Source organism: Kogia breviceps, chromosome 18, assembly GCF_026419965.1.
Source record: "Kogia breviceps isolate mKogBre1 chromosome 18, mKogBre1 haplotype 1, whole genome shotgun sequence".
Taxonomy (NCBI): Eukaryota; Metazoa; Chordata; class Mammalia; order Artiodactyla; family Physeteridae; genus Kogia; species Kogia breviceps.
The window spans coordinates 44,040,421-44,061,660 of record NC_081327.1 but is presented as its reverse complement, the minus strand read 5'-3'; the positions used below and the strand labels follow the sequence as shown (position 1 = coordinate 44,061,660).

Genomic DNA, 21,240 nt, shown 5'->3' with positions numbered 1-21,240 from the left:
GTGCTGCCAGGCTCAGGAGTCAGAGTATTTAAAGTCAGTTATGGTCCCACCCCTGTGGACCATTAAATTGAATAGGGTTACTCCTGATGCACAGGATTTATAGGAGGTTGGATCAGTTACAGAGTGATCTTAGACCTGACGACCTCCCAATTTCAGTTTTATACTTTGGGACTGAGGTGTAAACAGCAGGAATGAAGATATGAGTGAGACACAGTTGCTGCCGGTGGAGGCTGCTCTTATTTAATGCCACTCCAGCTGTAGCCAGGAAGGTCAGTGAGGATGCCTTATTTGCTATTTTAGAGCAGAAAGTGTAACATAGGCTGAATCATGGTAGATCTCACCATTTACTTAGCCTTTCTTTAATGTTGCTTAATAAAACTATAGCTGTCTCCATAGAAGTTTTATACATCTTTGGTTACATGTACTCCTAGGTGCTTGGCTATTATATGTTTTTTCTTTATATCTAAACTTCTAACTGAATGTTACTGATCTGAAAAAATACAATCAGCTTTAGTATAGTAATTCAGTATTCAGCAACATTGCTAAATTCTCTTAATATTTCTAGTCCTTTACCTGTAGACTCTTTTGGAGAGTCTACACTTCAGATTTCCCTTTGTTTAAGGAAAACAAAACTCTTTGTTGAAACTACTATAGCTCAGTTTCTCCCCAGTGTAACACAATGCCAGCCAGCAGAGACAACAGGGAACATCTAGTTTCCATTACCACTGAAAGCAGATCCAGAGTAAACACGATTATTCTTTTTTTAAAATTTATGTATTTTACTTATTTTTTTTGGCTGTGTTGGGTCTTCATTACTGCACTCGGGCTTTCTCTACTTGCAGCGAGCGGGGGCTACTCTTCATTGTGGCACATGGGCTTCTCACTGTGATGGCTTCTCTTGTTGCAGAGCATGGGCTCTAGGCGTGTGGGCTTCAGTAGTTACGGCCCGCAGGCTCAGCAGTTGTGGCACACGGGCTTAGATGCTCCGCAGCATGTGGGATCTTCCCTGACCAGGGCTTGAACCCATGTCCCCTGCATTGGCGGGTGGATTCTTAACCATTGCGCCACCAGGGAAGTCCTAAACACGATTATTCTTTACCAGGGAAATGTTAGCTTGCATGTAAGTAGGGCTTGTGTTAAAAAAAAAAAAAAAAAAATAGGTAGGGCTTCCTTGGTGGTGCAGTGGTTAAGAATCGGCCTGCCAATGCAGGGGACATGGGTTCGGGAAGATCGCACGTGCCATGAAGCAACTAAGCCTGCGTGCCACAACTACTAAGCCTGTGCTTTAGAGAGCACAAACCACAACTACTGAAGCCCATGCACCTAGAGCCCATGCTCCGCAACAAGAGAAGCCACCGCAATGAGAAGCCCGTGCACCGCAACAAAGAGTAGCCCCACTGGCCACAACTAGAGAAAGCCCATGTGCAGTAACGAAGATCCAATGCAGCCAAAAAATAAATAAATTAATTAATTAATAAAAACATAGGCAGAAGCAGGATGATTTTCTTCAGTCAACATTGTCAAAATGGCTTTGCTTTTTTTTTTTTAGGTCTGTGGGGGAAAAGGGAAGACAGACAAAAGGAGAGTTGAGATAGTAAGAGGAGCTGTCAGAAGGGTTTGCTGCTGCTGCTGCTGCTGCAAAAGTGGGGCAGGTGAATAAAGCTTCCGCCTCATCTGAAGCACTAAATATAATATAATTAAATAATAAGAAGACATTAGAGCAGAAGCAAGAAGAACTACAACCTGCAGCCTGTGGAACAAACACCATATTCACAGAAAGACAGACAAGATGAAAAGGCAGAGGGCTATGTACCAGATGAAGGAACAAGATAAAAACCTAGAAAAACAACTAAATGAAGTAGAGATAGCCAACCTTCCAGAAAAAAAATTCAGAATAATGATAGTGAAGATGATCCAGGGCCTCGAAAAAAGAATGGAGCCAAAGATCGAGAAAATGCAAGAAATGTTTAGCAAAGACCTAGAAGAATTAAAGAACAAACAAACAGAGATGAACAATACAATAACTGAAATGAAAACTACACTAAAAGGAATCAATAGCAGAATAACTGAGGCAGAAGAACAGATAAGTGACCTGGAAGACAGTATGGTGGAATTCACTGCTGAGGAACAGAATAAAGAAAAAAGAATGAAAAGAAATGAAGACAGACCTCTGGGATATTAAAAGCACCAACGTTCGCATTATAGGGGTCCCAGAAGGAGAAGAGAGAGAAAGAACCCGAGAAAATATATGAAGAGATTATAATCAAAAAACTTCCCTAAAATGGGAAAGGAAAGAGCCATCCAACTCCAGGAAGTGCAGAGAGTCCCATCCAGGATAAACCCAAAGAGAAACACGCTGAGTCACATAGTAATCAAACTGGCAAAAATTAAAGACAAAGAAAAATTATTGAAAGCAGCAAGGGAAAAACAACAAGTAACATACAAGGGAACTCCCGTAAGGTTAACAGCTGATTTCTCAGCAGAAACTCTACAAGCCAGAAGCGAGTGGCATGATATACTTAAAGTGATGAAAGGTAAGAACCTACAACCAAGATTACTCTACCTGGCAAGGATCTCATTCAGAGTCGATAGAGAAATCAAAAGCTTTACAGACAAGCAAAAGCTAAGAGAATTCAGCACCACCAAACCAGCTCTACCACAAATGCTAAAGCAACTTCTCTACATGGGAAACACAAGAGAAGAAAAGGACCTACAAAAACAAACCCATAACAATTAAGAAAATGGTCATAGGAACATACATATCGATAATTACCTTAAACGTGAATGGATTAAATGCTCCAACCAAAAGACACAGGGTTGCTGAATGGATACAAAAACAAGACCCATCTACATGCTGTCTACAAGAGACCCACTTCAGACCTAGGGACACATATAGATTGAAAGTGAGGGGGTGGAAAAAGATATTCCATGCAAATGGAAATCAAAAGAAAGCTGGAGTAGCAATACTCATATCAGATAAAATAGACTTTAAAATAAAGAATGTTACAAGAGACAAGGAAGAACACTGCATAATGATCCAGGGATCAATCCAAGAAGATACAACAATTATAAATATATATGCACCCAACACAGGAGCACCTCAATACATAAGGCAACTGCTAACAGCTATAAAAGAGGAAATCGACAGTAACACAATAATAGTGTGGGACTATAACAGCTCACTTACACCAATGGACAGATTATCCAAAATGAAAATAAATAAGGAAACAGAAGCTTTAAATGACACAATAGACCAGATAGATTTAATTGATATTTATAGGACATTCCATCAAAAACAGCAGATTACACACACTTTCTTCTCAAGTGGGCACGGAACATTCTCCAGGATAGATCACATCCTGGGTTACAAATCAAGCCACAGTAAATTTAAGAAAACTGAAATTATATTAAGCATCTTTTCTGACCACAACGCTATGAGATTAGAAATGAATTACAGGGAAAAAAACGTAAAAAACACAAACACATGGAGGCTAAACAATACGTTACTAAATAACCAAGAGATCACTGAAGAAATCAGAGGAAATCCAAAAATACCTAGAGACAAATGACAATGAAAACAGGATGATCCAAAACCTATGGGATACAGCAAAAGCAGTTCTAAGAGTGAAGTTTATAGCTATACAAGTCTACCTCAAGAAACAAGAAATATCTCAAACAATCTAACCTTACACCTAAAGGAACTAGAGAAAGAACAAAACCCAAAGGTAGCAGAAGGAAAGAAATCATAAACATCAGATCAGAAATAAATGAAACAGAAACAAAGAAAACAATAGCAAAGATCAATAAAACTAAAAGCTGGTTCTTTGAGAAGATAAACAAAATTGATAAACCATTAGCCAGACTCAGCAAAAAAGAGGACTCAAATCAATAAAACTAGAAAAGAAAAAGGAGCAGTTACAACAGACACCGCAGAAATACAAAGCATCCTAAGAGACTACTACAAGCAACTCTATGCCAATAAAATGGACAACCTGGAAGAAATGGACAAGTTCTTAGAAATGTATAAACTTCCAAGAATGAACCAGGAAGAAATAGAAAATATGAACAGACCAATCACAAGTAATGAAATTGAAACTGTGATTAAAAATCTTCCAACAAACAAAAGTCCAGGATCAGATGGCTTCACAGGTGAATTGTATCAAATATTTAGAGAAGAGCTAACACCCATCCTTCTCAAACTCTTCCAAAAAATTGAGCAGGAAGGAACACTCCCAAACTCATCCTATGACGCCACCATCACCCTGATACCATAACCAGACAAAGATACTACAAAAAAATAAAATTACAGACCAATATCACTGATGAACATAGATGTAAAAATCCTCAACAAAATACTATCAAACAGAATCCAACAACACATTAAAACGATCATACACCATGATCAAGTGGGATTTATCCCAGGGATGCAAAGATTCTTCAATATATGCAAATCAATCAGTGTGATAATCCATATTAAAAAACTGAAGAATAAAAACCATATGATCATCTCAATAGATGCAGAAAAAACTTTTGACAAAATTCAACACCCATTTATGATAAAAACTCTCCAGAAAGTGGGCAGAGAGGGAAACTACCTCAACATAATAAAGGCCATATACGAGAAACCCACAGCAAACATCATTCTCAATGGTGAAAAACTGAAAGCATTTCCTCTAAGATCAGGAACTAGACAAGGATGTCCACTCTCACCACTGTTATTCAACGCAGCTTTGGAAGTCCTAGCCACGGCAATCAGAGAAGAAAAAGAAATAAAAGGAATACAAATTGGAAAAGAAGTAAAACTGTCACTGTTTGCAGATGACATGATACTATACATAGAGAGTCCTAAAGATGCTAACAGAAAACTACTAGAGCTAATCAATGAATTTGGTAAAGTTGCAGGATACAAAGTTAATGCACAGAAATCTCTTGCATTCCGATACACTTCTGATGAAATATCTGAAAGAGAAATTAAGGAAACATTCCCATTTACCACTGCAACAAAAAGAATAAAATACCTAGGAACAAACCTACCTAGGGAGACAAACGACCTGTATGCAGAAAACTATAAGACACTGATGAAAGAAATTAAAGATGATACAAATAGACGAAGAGATATACCATGGTCTTGGATTGGAAGAATCAATACTGTGAAAATGACTCTACTACCCAAAGTAACCTACAGATTGAATGCAATCCCTATCAAATTACCAGTGGCATTTTTTTTAATACCGAACTAGAACAAAAAATCTTAAAATTTGTATGGAGACACAAAAGACCCCGAATAGCCTGAGCAGTCTTGAGGGATAAAAACGGAGCTGGAGGAAACAGACTTCCTGACTTCAGACTATACTATAAAGCTACAGTAATCAAGACAATATGGTACTGGCACACAGAGAGGAACACAGATCAATGGAACAAGATAGAAAGACCAGAGATAAACCCACACACCTCTGGTCAACTAATCTATGACAAAGGAGGCAAGGATATACAATGGAGAAAAGACAGTCTATTCAATAAGTGGTGCTGGGAAAACTGGATAGCTACATGAAAAAGAATGAAATTAGAACCCTCCCTAATACCATACACACAAAAAAACTCAAAATGGATTTGAGACCTAAATGTAAGATTGGACACTATAAAACTCTTAAAGGAAAACAGGAAGAACACTCTTTGACATAAATCACAGCAAGATCTTTTTTGATCCACCTCCTAGAGTAATGGAAATAAAAACAAAAATAAACAAATGGGACCTAAAGAAACTTCAAAGCTTTTGCACAGTAAAGGAAACCATAAACAAGATGAAAAGACAACCCTCAGAATGGGAGAAAATATTTGCAAACGAATCAATGGACAAAGGATTAATCTCCAAAATATACAAACAGCTTATGTAGCTCAATATTAAAAAAACAAACAACCAAGTCCAAAAATGGGCAGAAGACCTAAATAGACATTTCTCCAAAGAAGACATACAGATGGCCAAGAAGCACATGAAAAGCTGCTCAACATCACTAATTATTAGAGAAATGCAAATCAAAACTACAATGAGGTATCACTTCACCAGTTAGAATGGGCATCATCAGAAAAACTACAAGCAACAAATGCTGGAGAGGATGTGGAGAAAAGGGAACCCTCTTGCACTGTTGGTGGGAAAGTAAATTGATACAGTCACTATGGAGGTTCCTTAAAAAACTAAAAAAAGAATTACCATATGACCCAGCAATCCCAGTACTAGGCATATACCCAGAGAAAACTATAATTCAAAAAGACACATGTACCCCAATGTTCATTGCAGCACTATTTACAATAGCCAGGTCATGGAAGCAACCTAAATGCCCATCGACAGACGAATGGATAAAGAAGATGTGGTACATATATATAATGGACTATTACTCAGCCGTAAAAAGGAATGAAATTGGGTCATTTGTTGAGACGTGGATGGATCTAGAGACTGTCATACAGAGTGAACTAAGTCAGAAAGAGAAAAACAAATATCGTATATTAATGCATATATGTGGAACCTAGAAAAATGGTACAGATGAACCTGTTTGTAGGGCAGAAATTGAGACACAGATGTAGAGAACAAACATATGGACACCAAGGGGAGAAAGCTGTAGGGGGGTGGTGGTGGTGGTGGGATGAATTGGGTGATTGGGATTGACATGTATACACTGATGTGTATAAAACTGATGACTAATAAGGACCTGCTGTATAAAAAAATAAATTAAATTTAAAAAAGAAGACATTAAATCCTGAAATGGGTATAAAACCCATTGTGGAATATTTTCATGGACTTGTTTAGTTTTTGCTTTTAATTGGGATACTTGTCTGTTAGGGGAGGAACACTTTTCCCTTCTTCCCTTCCAGGTCCTTTGGCTGGTCTAATAATTTTTAAGTTGATGTAAGACAGATTAACAAGAGAAAAACAAATTTAATTACGTATGTATGGGAGTCCCAAAGATGGGAGACTCAAAGACAGGCTATTGAGGTTTAGCTGCCATCCTGAGCTAAGGAGAAGGGGGTAGGGGTCTGGGACATCAAAGGGGAGGAAGACAGTTCACAGAAGATGAGAGGAGGAAAGGTCTGGTAAACAAATGTTTGCCACACCATGCAGAGATGTGTTTCTAATGTAAGAAAAGTTATCTTTGGTAATAGCTCTCTTCCTGGTACAGTCTCCCTACCTAATTTATTTTCGGCAATTAAGAGGGAGGTAAAAAGCTCTTCTTGAGTTTGTTGGGCCTTCATCATCTTCAGCTTGAAATAATCCTCATGCCACAGTGGCACATTCTGGGGCAGCCTGCCCTGAACCCCGTCATCTGTCAGGAATTCTTAGGTTCTGCTCAGAGGTAAAGGGTGAACCCGGCTCCTTCCTAGCATTTTCTTGAAACATCACCATAATAGAAGGAAAGAGCAAAAGTGTTTTTTGAGGGTCACAAGGGTACCCAAGTTGTGAGTTCAATTTTCCATATTTACCTGATCAGATGTGCTCTGAAATGATGCTTGTGGATGAGTGGTGAAGACACCTGGAACGTGAGTCCTCTTTGGGGCTTGAAGTTATTTCTACCGGAGCTTTTCCAGCATGTGTTACAGATCCAGGCCTGGTGAGCTCTGGAGCACAGGGAGAGGCTGGCTGGTAGGTACAGGCATGACTGATACTCCCTGCTGTGTGACTCCAGGTGGTATTGAAGGAAATGGGCTGATGGAATGGCGTGGGGTCTTGGACTAAAAAATTAAAATATGCAAAGGAAAAGGCTGAATATGATTTTACCAAATGATAAATAATTAAGGCAGTATTTCTAAAATTGCTCTAGAACCCCCATGCCCTGTGAGGTAGTAATAGGCATTTCTCTCAAAAAGATCCTGTGCACTAACAGTTTTGAGAAAGTGGCATACCATAGTACCCTCTTTAAAATTCACAATTTATATTATTGTGCTTACTGTCAACCATTCACTAAATTATAATTAAACATCTACTATGTGAAGCAATGTTCTGGGGAACTGAGGATACAGCAATGAACAAAACAAGGCAAGTTCTTGCCCTCATGGAGCCTCCATTTTTGTGGTGGTGACAGATACACAATTTATATCGTGTACTGAATAAAGTAAAAAACAATGGTAAGCAGATGAAGAGAAAGGGTGCTCAGCTATCAGGAGAGGGCATTTTTGCTGACAACTGGATATAGGGAGAGAGAAAGCTCTGCCAATACACTGGAGATGGACATTTGAGGGGTGCAAAGGCCCTGGGGCCACAGCCTCCTGGCTTTGTTTGAGGAACAAGGAGGCTAGATGAGCCAAAGGGGGAATTGGGGGAGACCAGGAAGACCCTGGGGTGGGGTGGGAGGAAGGGACAGGGGTGGAGAGAGCATGGCATGTCAGGCAATCAAGAAGAGTATGATTTTACTCGGCATGAGATGGGAAGATACTTGGGGGCTTTGAGGAACAGCAGCACGATCTGATCCTGCTATGAAGGGCCCCTCGGACTGCTGGGTTGAGAACGGAAAGGGAGAGGCCAGGACTGAAAGCAGGGAGATCACGAGGAGGCAGATGCACAGCGTAGATGGGAGATGAAGTCGCCCGGAGACGGTGAGCAGTGGTTAGGCTTTGGCGCATGAAAGGCTCTGAGAAGTCCTAAGGTCAAAAACCTTTGTTTTCCTTCCTTCTGGCAACATTTTAAGAATGTTGGTTGGGGCTTCCCTGGTGGCACAGTGGTTGTGAGTCCGCCTGCCCATGCAGGGGACGTGTGTTCGTGCCCCAGTCCGGGAGGATCCCACACGCCGTGGAGCGGCTGGGCCCGTGAGCCATGGCCGCTGAGCCTGCGCGTCTGGAGCCTGTGCTCCGCAACGGGAGAGGCCACAGCAGTGAGAGGCCCGCATACCGCAAAAAAAAAAAAAACCAAAAAAAACAACAAACAAACAAAAAAAAAAACGTTGGTTGTTATCTTACAGAATATCACTTGGGAAATACTGCTTTAAGGGGTATTTATTTCACCTCTGTTCTCTTTTATGTTGCTAGAAAACTTACATTTTGCAGTTAATGTTGGATCAAATAAATGGGCACCTATATTTAGACATCCACTAAAAGGTTTCTACGCAGGACACAGAGGCAAGAAGGCTGAGAAATTTCTTGAAGGTGAAATTTTTTTTTTTTCTTTTGGCCATGCTGAGTGGGGCTTGCAGGATTTTAATTCCCTGACCAGGGATCGAACCCGTGCTCCCTACAGTGGAAGCATGGAGCCCTAACCACTGGTCTGCCAGGGAATTCCCTTGAAAGTGAAATTTATAGATTATGCAGAGGTCCTACCCTCATTTTCCTTTCACTCAGATTTCTTTCCTTTTCCCTGTTTAAAAAATTATTAAATTGTATTGCATTGCATATATTTTGGTAAGATGCCACAAGTCCTTTTTTTGGATGAAGCAGGGAATAAACCAACAACCAACCAACAAATGCTAATTACACCAACATGAAAGCCAAAGAGAGGCCTTAAAATTTTCTTTAATAAGGCATCCACCAAACCTGATTCTTTCCTGCACTTAAGTACTTTCCTTTCCTTCTTCAAAAATTATATCCAGAGCCCTCTACGAGACAGAGTAGAGTTCTGCCAGGACCCACCAAGAATGACAAAAAGAATAATATTCCAGGATGTACACCATGAAGGTCAGTACTTACAAGACTAGCATGAGCAGGTTGGTGGCATGTGGTTGAAAGAAGAGTAGCTACTGTAGGAAAAAGAAAGTCAGTGAAGCTCAAGGAAAAGTTTTAGGATAGAAATATCTTTCTATTTTACTTGAGGATTACTCACGGCTAAAAACAACACAAATTGTTTTATATAGGAAACCAGAGTGATCATTTCCCACTGTTGATACATCTGTCGACAAGCCAGAAGACGAACAGGACGGAGGACTGAAAACAGAAACTGGATTCTAATAATCACACATCTGGGGTCCAGAGCTGGTTTGCCTTTCACTGTAACTATGAAGCCTTGAGCAAATGACTTGACCTCTTAGTTTTCTCATCTTGAGAACTGGTGTAATAATATCCATCGATGTGAAAATTAAAGCAATGTATGTAGAGACGAGTAAAACCTCACCTCAGATTAGGGTCATTAGGTTGACAGCTTGCCGAGAACAGCAAACTAACCCAGAACTTCAACTGTCAACCTGAGAAGGGGTTATGACCACTAAATAAGCCAACAGGCTGCTGAATTTAGGGTAACACAATTTCTTAGTCTTTGACAAATGTGTTTTGACAGATCTTGCCTTAAAAGATAAGGGAAAAAAAGAATAAAATGGAGCCTACGAATAGCACTTTAGAACCTGGGAATTGACTCCAAAGGACACAGAGGAAAGTGTAGCTCTGAAAATCATCAACAGCAAAATCCAGAAGAAAATTTCAGAAAGCTGTTTAACATCCTTAACTGAAACAAAGTCTTTTTTTTTTTTGGCTGTACCACGAAACAGAGAATCTTAAAGATAAACCAACTGAAGCTAATAAGAATGAGATAGATTGAAAGAGAAATAAATGATATTAGAGGATTTCAAGAAAACCAAAAAAGCTACAGAAAAATTAAGATCCATGTTGGAGGTAATACAGAACATAACTGAGGAGGAAAAGTCAAATCAGTGGTACGCAGGAGAAATGTCAGGAATTCTTTCAGAATGTAACAGAAAGAGGGATAAATAGGAAACCATCGTTTCACTTAAAAGAATGACAGGAAAGATATGGAGGACAGAAGCCAGCAGGATAGCACATACTAACTGGTATTTCTCAGGGACAAAACCAGAGCAAATGAAATAGAAGGGATAAATGGGTAGAATAGAATAAAACTTTCATAAGCCAAGAAAGATGTATATATGCCACATCACATTCTAGGCAAAATCAGTGAAAAGTAACCTAGTTGCATGCTAAAAAAAAGTTTCTGTAGTACAAGGATTAAAAAATTCTACAAGCAATCTGATATGGAAAAAAAAGTCTACCAGAAAAAAAAAGGGGGGGGGGTGGCTAGCCTTAATCTTTTCCACTATAGCATCAAGTGCCAAAAGACAATGATGTCTACAGAGTTCTGAGGGGGAAGACCGTGAGGAAAGAATTGTATCACTTTCATTGTAGAGAGTGTTGGTTATTCTCTACTATGTCCTCCCTTCCTTCCATGAGAACATGGCAGCCCAGCTAAGGACTACCTTTCCCAGCCCTCCTTGCTTCAGTGGTGTGGACATGTGATCAGGTCCTGGCCAATGGGATATGAGAAGTAATAGATGCAATTTCCAGGCTGTGCCTTTAAAAAAAAAAAAAAAAGGATCAGCCCCCAACCCACCTCTCTCTTCTTCCCACTTGCTGGAATGTGAACATAGAGTACAGGGTGATAAAACAGCTTTTATAGACCTGAGATGGATGCTACAAGTTGATGATGGCAGAACAAGGAAGAGCTCGGGTCCTGTAAACCACTGATCTATCCTTTCAGCCTTAGACCTCTTACTCAGACTGTTATGTAAAAGAGAAATGAACTTCTATTTTGTTTAAGCTACCATTTTGGCCTTTGTTACAGCAACTGATCCTATCTTTTAACTGTACACCCTTCTAACACATGGCTCACTGGTGTTAAAGTTACCAGATCAGGCCCAAGATGGAGTCACTCATGCTAAACTCAGCATCAGCAAACGGCTCTTCCAGGAAAGGAAGGCCAAAGTCAACCAGTCAGTGCCTGCCTGCCCAGTACAAGTAACATAACCCAGCTCCATCACTTCCCTTTGCTCCTTATAAGAGAAGTAACCTTGCTTTAACCAATTAGTAAATGCCCAGTATAAGCTCCTTGCTCCTGCTCATCTTTGCCTATAAAAATCTCTCCCCTTGGGCTTCCCTGGTGGCGCGGTGGTTGAGAGTCCGCCTGCCGATGCAGGGGACATGGGTTCGTGCCCCGGTCCAGGAAGATCCCACATGCTGTAAAGCGGCTGGGCCCGTGAGCCTGTGCTCCAAAACGGGAGACGCCACAGCAGTGAGAGGCCCGCGTACTACAAAAAAAAAAAAAAAAAAAAAATCTCTCCCCTTGTACAGCTCTTAAGAGATCCTTTCTGTCTGCTAGAGTGGATGTCGCCCAACTCATGAGTCACTGAATAAAAGCTTACTAGATCAGTAAATTGTCTGAGGAAAGTTTTCCTTTAACATTAGGAAGGGACAAGAAAGACCCTTTTGATTATTCACAAGCTCCCAAACTATTTCCACCAATAGATCTTTCTTGAAAAAACAACTGGAATAGAGATGAAACGAAATTAAAAACTCGGAAGTGGGAAGTTATGGTACAAAGTGGTTGGTGATAAATATGAAGCCAGTTAAAACAAATAAATTCTAAATCATTGTTGGAAATCTGGCTTTGATAAAAGCACGAAAAAAGTATTCTTAAGAGAAGTTGTATAGTATAAAGATAATTATTTACTATAACAATAACCTGAATAAAACCCACAGAATATACTAACAAGATCTAGCAAGTGAGGGTGGGGAGGAGAAAAAATTAACTTGTGCTATAATTCTATAACCAGATTAGGGGATTTCAAGAGAGGCTGTTTCATTCCTGAGCCCGACAACTAGAAAAACATAGGTATAACAATGTGTTTAAAAAAAAAAACAAAAAAACTTCTTGAAGGTAAATAATTAACGCAATACTACTGAAGAACAAAATTTCAACAAAAGACAAAAGCAAGGAAGCATTAGAACCAGAAAGCACAGAACAAGGCAAGGAATGACATGTTATTAAAATAAAGTTGAATGTGATAAACTCTACTATAAAAATATTCTCAGAGTGAGTGAAATAATTAGATGCATTTACATGAAATTTAGTAGGCACACACCCAAAGCAAAGTGACACAAAATATTTTAAAGGACCACACATACATAAATATAAGGTGACTTCCTTTCTCAATGAGTTTTTTAAGTTATTTTTGAGCAAATTTGACTATATAAACCTGAAGGATGTATGTGAAACAAATGTCTACTTATTTAATTCAGTAATTTAGTTTTACAAAGGCATAATTAAAATCACGCTATACAAGGTAGTATATTAATTTAGAAGCTTTGCTCTTCTGAAACTCAATTTCATGACATGGCTTTATTCAAACTTTTCAAATGCATCTTCAACATCACTGCTTTCATTATAACCAGAAGAAATTTCAGAATTATTTAGGTTTTCCAAAATATCTCATCTTTACTTCCGTCTAATTCTATCACTAACTTTTTTTTCCAACTCACAACTACTCATTTACAAAGCATTCAGAAAAGCTGATTTTTACATTTGTTCTTTAGCTATATATTCTCTCTAGATGAGAGAATGTCTCTGCAACAATAACACTTTCTAAATTGCTTTTTTAAAGGATACTTAAAGGGCTTGTTGACAAGGACACCCAACCCTTCAAGTTGTGAGCTGCCACCCCTAAGAATATCACTAGATCCACTTTCTTTTTATTATTTTATTTTCAAAGGGTTTTTTAAAAGTTTATTTATTTTATTTATTTTTGGCTGCATTGGGTCTTCGTTGCTGCGTGCGGGCTCTTCTCTAGTTGTGACAAGCGGGGGCTACTCTTCGTTGCAGAGCATGGGCTCTAGGCATGCGGGCTTCAGTAGATGTGGTTCGCGGGCTCTAGAACACAAGCTCAGTAGTTGTGGCGCCCGGGCTTAGTTGCTCCGTGGCATGTGGGATCTTCCTGGACCAGGGCTCGAACCCGTGTCCCCTACATTGGCAGGCGGATTCTTAAGCACTGCGCCACCAGGGAAACCCTAGATTCACTTTAAATTTGTCTCTTTTTTCACCCATTCTGTCAGGTGATCTCTATAATTAGCCAACACTGATATTGATTGAGGTCATTTCATACTCAAGCATTTTCCCCAAATAGTATTTGTTTTTCAAAATTAAAAAAAAAAGGGAGAATACCACGATATGAAAGACTTTGCAAGGGCTTTAGCACGACTCTTTTTTGATGGAAACTTTTGTGGGAAAAAAACTTCTTAGGGCTTCCCTGGTGGCGCAGTGCTTAAGAACCCGCCTGCCAATGCAGGGGACACGAGTCCGAGCCCTGGTCCAGGAAGATCCCACATGCTGCGGAGAAACTAAGCCCGGGTGCCACAACTACTGAGCCTGTGCTCTAGATGATGCAAGCCACAACTACTGAAGCCCGTAAGCCTAGAGCCCATGCTCTGCAATAAGAGAAGCCACCGCAATGAGAAGCCTGTCCACTGCAATGAAGAGTAGCCCCCGCTCGTCACAACTAGAGAAAGCCCGCGCACAGCAACGATGACCCAACGCAGCCAAAAATAAAAACAAATAAATAAATTAAAAAAAAATGAAAGCAAACACTGCAATACTAAGATCAGACAAAATAGAAGGTAAAGAATATTTACTGAGTACCCGTGATGACACATTTTGGCATTAAGTCTTGTGCATCCTTTAAGGGTGGAATTGATTTCACTACACATTGCCCGAGGTCATTTTGTTTCTCGGTATTGTGACTTCTTTTTGTCCTCTTGGGTTTCCTATGTGAATGAGAATTATTCCCATTTCTTTCATAACTGCCATCTTGGTCTGAAAAGGCATCTATCTGGAGGCCGGTGAAAATTAACTTATAGAATAAAATGCTAGGTGGAAGTCTATAAAATAATCACTACACACACCTATGTGATAATTAAAACACGTATGTTAAAGAAAACAAATTAAAGATAAGTATCCAGTTGTTTTTAAAAAGAACAATGTAGGAATTCTGAAGTAGGTCTTTTGCTCTGGAGCACAGTCACAACATCTCAAAATTAGGCCCACCAATTGCGTCAACAGTGAGAAGACAGAGAATTAAGTTTACTTTAGGAAATTACATTCTAAGCATAAGATTCTCCATTGTATTTGATAATTCTCATTGGTAGAGATTAAAGAGTTCAGAAGGTGGGCAACAGCATTCTCGAATGTGCCTCCCTGTGTATATTTGCTATTTCTTATCACGCTGCTGAACGTGGCTGGAGAAATCATACAACCCTGTTGACTACATCTCAGCTTAAATCAGGATCATGAACCACGAAGGGCCTGCCTTCACCCTGCCTGATAATCAAAGTATTTCCCTAGTCTAGTCTCACTTCCACTCTCCTGGGTGGCCCTTTCCCACTTCCTCCCTCATTCTCTCCCCTCAATCTCGCCATGTCTTTATTGTAAAACCTGACTTGTTTATCCTGTAAAGCTTCCCAATTCTGGATTTTGATGACTTTTTATAAACTGGTTGGCTCTAGAGGCTTAATCAGATTCAAGTTCTACTTTCTATAACACTTAGTAGGTGGTGTCAAGTACTTCCATCAGGAGTCACATAATGTCTGTGTGATAACTAACAACTATCTTTATTAGTCTAGCAGCCATTGGTGATTATTCCCTAGATCCATTTTTTCATTAGGGATTGTGGGAACTTGTGTTTCATATTTTACTACAAACTGTTGAATTTATAAATATCAAAACATCATGCATGTACTACTTAAACAAGAGCTATAACACACTAACAAAACCCAAGTCAAAGCTAAATTATTCAGAAGTAGTAGCAAGTATGTAATTTGAGCTAATGATATGCTGATGCTTCCTCCTAAAGCACAGAGTGTTTCAAAGGATGTGCAACACTGTGACCTTAGCCAGGACGGCAGATAGGTCTACAAATATTTCTCAGATGTCCCTAGGATAGATGTCCATTTATCAATGGCTGTCATATCATCCTATGATCGTTAGTTTGAAGTAATGAGTTTATAATATTACTTTACTTTACCAATGGCATGGAAGTATTTCAAAGATTTTACAACCAGTACCGCTGTCTTGGCACTTACAAGAGAAATATTAACCCTATTATAACACCACTTTTAACACAAACTGTTACTTTTTATTCCAACTTGTTTACTGTTCCAATTTCTTAATGCTCTTACATGTGAGCTTTAAGTGTTTTTATTTTTAAAGTTAATGAAGAAAAATGAGTTCAACTATTCAAATGTTGAAAAAGTAAGTATCTGAAGTAATATTGTACAATAATATGAAGTATCAGACTTCTTTTTTCAACGTTAAGTATTTGAACATTTACAAATACTTCTCCTACCGGCATGCTATTTTGGAAGAGGCGTTTCTTAAATTCATAATAAGATGTATAAACACTCTGACAAAAATGGTTGATACCAATATTGGATCTCCAAAAGTGTTTTCACCTTTGACATGAATGTGAAGCTATCTAGAAGCAGAAGGTAAACTTTGAACAAAAAATTGAAATTGCACAATAACATTAACAGTAACAATTGCTATAGTATGCCACGAATTGTCCTAATACCTTATTTGTCTTGTCTTTCTTAATCCTCCTAACAATCCTTGGAAGGACACTGGGCTGCATGGAGGTTAAGCTGCTTGCCCAGGGTTGCAGAAACAAGATGGGAACCCAGGGAGCCCGACTCCACAGCTCCAGCTCTTCACTGCAGTGACCTACTTCCTCTCATTATCGGAACACAGACTCGGAATTTACAGAACTGGCTTGGGTAAATTGAACAGAATTCTCTTTGTCAAGATTTTCTTCTGCACAAACATTCTATGTTCTATAGCAGAAATCTCTTGCCACTACATGAAAAATAGTATCAGGAAATGCATCTTCACTCCAAAACCAAGAGTAACGGAGAAAGTCTAAAAGCTCAACTCTTGGAGAGTGAAAAATGGATGGATAATCAACACTATTTAGACTACATTAGGGATTGTTTTTCCAAACCTGGAGATGGGTCTGGCGAAACAAACTCCTGTGATGATGAGCAAAGTACACAGTTGTAAGATGGCTGCCAGTTCTAGGGATGCAGTCTGTAAGAACGAAACACTTGGGCACTTGACTTGTGCAGGGATTAGGCTCACAGCCTTGGCCTCATCAACAATAGCATGCTTACAGCAGAAACTAACACAACACTGTAAAGCCACTGTACTCCAATACAAATTAATTTTTTAAAAACAGCATGCATGTTATCATGGCAAAAGGGACAAAAATATCAGAAAGAGCTTGAAAGGGTGACGAAGGAGAGGTCTGAAGCTAGAAATATATTACTTTGAAATACTGGGTCCTTTCAACAGCCAGTATTTGAGGAAGGTGATCTTTTTTTTTCTAGTAATAGAGAAATATTGCAATGTATTCTGTTTTATGAAGCATCCAGAGCTGCTGTATATTTTAATAAGAATGTATTTGTGATTTTTTTTAAAAAGTTCAACAAAATTTTTACCTAGACAGTCTGAGGCATCATTGAGAATTCTCAGAATTCTCTGTCAATTCACTGAGCTATAAAGAAATGCCTTATGTGACTACCGAATGAAGAACGTTAATTGAAAAAAAAAAAAAACAACCCCCAACTACGCGCACCCCCCGCTTAATTCTCACCTCCTACCTCTGAAGAGGCAAACCTCTAGATGATAACAAGCTCCCCTATATTCCACCGTATTCTGTTTTCCTCCTTTGCTTCCTGTTCTTCCCTCTAAAGCCCAAGTGCTAAAAGGACTGGAGGGGTACATGTGGGAAATGGGGTTTATCAGTACACTTTCTCCCACAGTCCACCAAGTCAGGAAGTGAAGGGAACATCAAGGAATGGCTCTGCCCAACTACCAGAGGGGCTGCAGGAGGAAGCCACTACCATCCATCACTCACAGACTCTTTACCTACTGCTCTCACACGCTCTCCTTGGTTACAATCAGTCTCTGACAATTAGGTCTTTGGCAGCATGTGGTCTCATCACTTACCAGCCTGGCAAATGGACCAATGCCCCAGTGAGCACAAGTCCATTTTTGACGAGATCCGACTGGGGTTTCGGAACAGGTAAATGCAGCTGGGAGCGGGGGCCCACTGGGCTGTGACATCTGCTGCAGGAAGACCAGACCCAGATGAGGCTCATACTCAAAAGTTGAACATTTAGAAAAATATAAATATGAAGACCAAATCCTGCTAGCTTCCCATAGATGGAAATTTAGGATTGCCCCCCAACAAATTATAGATTGTTTATTTTTTCATATTATACATTATCACAAGGCTTAGTATTAATTTACCTAGACGTCAACGAAGATGATGATGATATAATAATGCCTTGGATTCTTCTCTAAGACCAGAGGATTATGGTGCATAATTTTGAAAATATCTGTGTAAGAAAGAGGCAAATAATTTCTCTCCAAGGTTCTGTGTTAGGAAACGTGGGGCAGAGAATGATAAAGAGATATTTACCAGGAAAAAAAAGTGACCGTAAAAGGATTCCCATTTCAGAATCTTGCACAGCACTTTTAGTGAAACAGCAGGTAAGTTAACTTTTGAGAGGCTCTGAGAAAAATCTCATCATTTTTCTGACACAGACAAATCAAAGGCTGTAGCACAAAAGTGGAGATATTTCAGAGGAATGATGGTAACAAAGTAAAGTAATTGCTTTTTCTGTATACAAAAGGAAGAAAATTTAAATTTTTTTCCTTCTCTTGTCTCAGAGTAAAAGTAAGAAGGTTTCCTTCATAAACACTAAACCTCAGAGCCTTACCTGGGTTGTTTTTCTCTTGATGTTTTCCCAGCTGCGTTCAATTTTCCCCAACCCACCACTTCTTTCCTTCTTCCAGAAAGTCCCGGAGGAGGTCTTGAACCTCCTAGTTCCAAGTGAAAGCAGGGTGTCCTCTCTGAGCATGACAGTAATCTGCTTCCTGAAAGCTGCAATGAAACCTGTTACGCTGATAACAATTATGTTCTCCATGTTGCTCTGGGCTACCCAGCTCACTTCCTAGAATGATACCTGTTGTGATGTGTAACCAAAGCCAGGTTCTTCCTTTGAAGAACATTTTCTCTGTGCACTGTGAGCATGAAAAGTGTCGAGGCTCACACAGCTACTGAAGCCCGCCTGCCTTGAGCCCCAGCTCCGCGAGGAGAGAAGCCACCGCACTGAGAAGCCCGCGCACCGCGACGAAGAGTAGTCCCTGCTCGCCGCAACTAGAGAAAGCCCGCGCGCGGTAACGAAGACCCAACGCAGCCAAAAATAAAACAAATTAAAAAAACGTGTTGGGGCTCAGCAGCTGCCTGGTCCTTTAAATATATTCTTGGTGGGTTTATCTTCTTAGTGTTATTCTTTTATTAATTGGTAATAATTTGTCAAGGAGACAAAAGGTTTTGTTTTAAGGACCCAGGTGGAGTTCCTATAAGCTGAAAACAAATGCCGGAGCTCAATAAAGCAATGGGCCTGCATAGCTAGGGCAGCACCACCTGTGTCTACACAACCGGCTACGCCTTTGGTTTTATAATAGATCTTTATTTGCTAAGTCTAAGCTGTAAGGGGATAGAGGACGATGAGTATCTAAGTCAGTGTTGCTAAAAATTGAGTAATGTATTTTTTTTTAAAGAAAACCATTCTTGCAGACCCCTACGATGGATTTAAATTATTGTATTGTTTCTTAAATACATTTATACACAAAACTAGGCATAATCTCTCTCCTAAAGCTCTTACATAATCATAAAAGCCAAAGAATAAATATTTGATAAAAGAATGAACAGAAATTAAATACAAACAAAACTGAAAACCAATGAAATTCAAATTTCGCCAAACTAAATAGCCACTTAGCAGATAAACAGTTCTGGCCTACAACTGCACAGGTTCTTTTGATTTTGTCATTCACGCTACTTCGTGTTGTAGGGAAGAATCAATTCTCTCACCACTCTTCTTTAATTAATTTGCTGAAAAACCTTTGTTCAGGGCTTCCCTGGTGGCGCAGTGGTTAAGAATCTGCCTGCCAATGTAGGGGAAATGGGTTCCAGCCCTGGTCCGGGAAGATCCCACATGCCGTGGAGCAACTAAGCCCGTGCACCGCAACTACAGAGCCTGCGCTCTAGAGCTCACAAGCCACAACTACTGAAGCCTGCGCGCCTGGAGTTCGTGCTCCTCAACAAGAGAAGCCACCGCAATGAGAAGACCTTGTACCACAACGAAGAGTAGCCCCCGCTCACGGCAACTAGCGAAAGCCCGCATGCAGCAATGCAGCCAAAAATAAATACATAAAATAAATTTTAAAAAAACCACCTTTGTTCATAGAGCATGTCATTTGATCTTCACCTGTAGCACATCCATCATCTATGTATTTTAGCCAGTTCTCTTTCTTGGCACCAAAATGATATCACAAATACAAATGAATGTGGGCACTGAAATTGCCTGGCAGCTTTCAAGGTTCACCTGGTTACCCAAATGGTCCAAATGATGCTTACATTACTTTAAAAAATCATTGTGAAAGTGGACACCCAAATCAAAAATTCTCTGAAGTGTAAACCCCAAGAACACATCCCTCAGTTTGAAAACCACTGCAATAATCAAACGACTGGTACGATGAAATATAGTATGGTCCCTACTTTCAAACAGTTTACAGTCTAATTAGGGAAGAAAAGACCTAACAAGTGTAGTTAATAAAGTTCCACTACAGAGGTATAGCTTAAATCTGTGAAGGTTCAGATGAAGAAGATGTATTTCCAGCACTTGAACATATAAGGGTGTCCATGTCTAGGAAGACGAACAGGCATCTTGGCAGAGGCCTCCACGAGAGTAAATGCATGGAGGTGAGACGGTGGAAGACATTTATACAGAGAAATAAATAATGCTCTCTGGGCGGGGGGGCGGGGCTAGAGGCACAGTAGTGGAAACTGAAACTAGAAAACTGAATTGTTTCAAACGCCAAGAAAATAAGAGTTTGCATTTTGGGGGGCAGATTTCTGAGCAGAGGAGTCCAAGTGTGGGCTGCAATGGAACTGTTTGGGCGCAGGACACTTTCACTTTTCGAAGTTCAGTCTTAATTTCCCAATATCCTTACAAACATACATACATATGTTTTAGGCATTTTAAAAAAGTGAAACCTGATGGTCAAGGAATCTTCTTTTAAAGTCAACTCAGGTATCTTACACAGCGCTGTAAATAATTTCAACCCTTTTTAGTGCCCGGTATATACTCAATCCATGCTTTATCTAAAGCACAAACACTATCAATAGCATGTTTAACTTAAATGATAAAAAAACTGGTGAGTGTTGCTTAAAATTGAAGAATCAACATACAGTTAGTCTTCTCTCCAGATTGCAGGATACAGGAAAACTCTGCGCAGCAAACCAACCAGATTCGGCTGAGCCTCTGCAAAGCGCTGCGAAGACGCCGGGAGGCGGGCAGGCGGGCAGGCGGGCTAAAGAAGCGTGCACACCGGAATTGCGCCCGCGCGTAAGCGCCCAACCAGACTCT

At 39.8% G+C, this 21,240-nt stretch overlaps 1 pseudogene; it reads right to left on the bottom strand.

Annotated features, from left to right (window-relative positions):
* LOC131744485 (polycystin-1-like protein 3) overlaps positions 1-21,240 on the bottom strand; it is a 27,501-nt pseudogene extending 6,261 nt beyond the window's left edge.